This window comes from Sinocyclocheilus rhinocerous, unplaced genomic scaffold, assembly GCF_001515625.1.
Source record: "Sinocyclocheilus rhinocerous isolate Xijiao unplaced genomic scaffold, SAMN03320098_v1.1 scaffold18797, whole genome shotgun sequence".
Lineage (NCBI taxonomy): Eukaryota > Metazoa > Chordata > Actinopteri > Cypriniformes > Cyprinidae > Sinocyclocheilus > Sinocyclocheilus rhinocerous.
Genome location: NW_015653155.1, coordinates 24,656 through 27,013, shown reverse-complemented (window position 1 = coordinate 27,013; position 2,358 = coordinate 24,656). Strand labels below are relative to the sequence as shown.

Below are 2,358 nucleotides of genomic sequence, written 5' to 3'. Positions count from 1 at the left end.
CATTAGGCAACAGTAGATAAATTGGTTAAACACTTTAACAAATTACTGCTTAGTGACACCATATACAAGCTTACAGTAAAATCCTGATTATTTAAATGTAAAAGTAAACAGTTTTTGGTAAATAAAAAGGGGTATTTTCAATATAAGACAGCATATGAAACATAAATGTAACGTTGGTGATTTCAGAGACGAGGGAGTAAAGTATGCTTCAAATGCAGCTTTATTCAAACAAATAATAATCCAAAAACAAGGAGCAGGAATGAGGACACCAGTAGACAAGGACATGACCCAAAACACAGAAAACAGACCAAAACCATAACGGTAAACAGCTAGTAGGTATATTTGCATATTAGTTCATGTTTGTTTCCACCTTGAGCAGTATCTGGACCTGCTGTAGGTGTTCAGCATTCATTCGGTCAGGGAGAACGTTTTTTCACACGCTTTGATGCTCAAAAGATTCAGCCGTTGTTTTTGGACTGTGAATGTTCTTGTGGTGCTTTCAACCATCGTTCATTTCGACATAAATCTTCACTGAATTTAGATCTTCAGTCAAACTGTACAGACATTATTTAGACATTATACAGGATTTTTGAGATTTCAGAGAAAATAGTGTAAAGAGACATAAAAAGGAACACATTGTTGTGACTCATAGGGCCGTGGTGTTACATATATAAATACACAAATAGTCTATATAAAATCAGTTAATCTAATTAAACATAAAAACATGCATTCTCTGATCACAGACTGTGCAAATGAAACATTCAGGACAAACAGTGCAAACGGAAACCGTGCAAGAGGACATGAGGACAAAATATACCAAATCAAATGAATTTAAAACGGGTTTAAATATGTACACAGAACAAATGCTATCAAAACTGAGTGTTTCTTAAGGAGGAGTCTGTGTTTTGTAGAATCTGCAGCTTCAGCGACTGAGTGATGATGAAAAGGAGCTGCCGCTTTCTAGAAAGAGAAAACACACTGTCATCATACATAATAGTTCTACATCAGTTCTACAGTTTGAACTCTATTATTCTCTGCATGTAATCAGTATCTCACCTCATCTTTGAATGTCATCAGAGTGAATCTCTGCAGGTCTGTCTGAATCATGACAATCTGGAAATCACAAACATCTGATTATCTTCATGTAGTGGATAAATGTTAACATTTAGGATCAGTTTTACTAGTGGGGCACCAATTAAGACGTTTTCCAATATTTTAAGATTGAATGATTTCGGTTGCCAATATTTATTTTTTAAATGGTCATGAAACCCTTCAGCTCAATACTTTTTTTTTTTAAAGCTCTTGAGTGTCCTTTGCCACATTTTCACAATTTAATATGCTATTTACCTATTTATTTATTTAACTGACTAAAATTAAATAAAAATATAGTTATTCTGGTGTTACTATCGCAGGTCACTATAACATACTGGCAACCTGTACACAGCATGAGATCATATGCAACAATGATACACTCAAAACAATAAAGACAGGCTATTCATAAAGATATCCATTCAGACTGCTCCAGTGAGAAACAACGATCGGTGCACCCCTAAATTTTACAAGTTTATCTTAAAGATCAGAAATACTTACAGTTTGGCCTCTCTCTACGAAAGCTGTTCTTTTTAATTAGTCTTTTGGTCTGTTTCTCTCCTGGTTCAGTAGATTGTCTCTCGTCCTGTTCGCTGGTCTTTTTGTGATTCCTGGAGTTTGTGACGCTCCACTGATGTTCTGCCATGTAGGCTTAATAATTTATATTGCAAAATTTAAAGTGAAATAGATTTATATTAGTTTTACTATTGCAAACATCCATGCAGTGTTAAAAAGCTTAATAAACAATCAAAGATAAAAGTCTTTTAATTACCAGTGATGATCTGGAAACAGTGCTTCTCCACTGCAGCTCTGAGATCACTTGCGCTTTTTTTTGTGTCTGAAGTGCAATGAGTGCATTTAAGCTCCAGTTTCATAAGCAATGTGTTGCTCACAAGCCGCGCCTACCGCTGATATGTCCTCAGTCACACCGGTTGGTTATCACGCGGATGAGGCCTGGGCATGGATCCAGCTTTTTAAGCCTATAGGAAAGTGTGCGGATGTGGGCGAAATAGCAGCACAGTGAGCTTCATAACATTCTATTTATGTTCCACCCTAAAACACATTTAACAGTTATTGAATAGCAAGTTTATTTTGTCATTTCATGGGATCCTATAGATTTAGTCAAAAATTAATTGTACCTATCAAAATAATAAGATTTGTGATGACTACAGAAATTAGATTAAGTTGTTTCTTTAGGAAACAGTAAAAAGGAAAGAGTCGAAAAATCATAAATGTAAGATAGCATGCAGTTCTGTTGTGCAAATGTTT

The 2,358-nt window shown here is 35.2% G+C and overlaps 1 long non-coding RNA gene across 1 annotated transcript; it reads right to left on the bottom strand.

Annotated features, from left to right (window-relative positions):
- Nucleotides 1–202: 202 nt before the first annotated feature.
- Nucleotides 203–1,984, bottom strand: LOC107715585 (uncharacterized). Its single transcript, XR_001637111.1, has 4 exons — nt 1,862–1,984; nt 1,591–1,740; nt 1,057–1,113; nt 203–960 (listed from the first exon to the last, which is right to left on the bottom strand). It is a non-coding gene; the product is annotated as an uncharacterized LOC107715585 (long non-coding RNA).
- Nucleotides 1,985–2,358: the final 374 nt, after the last annotated feature.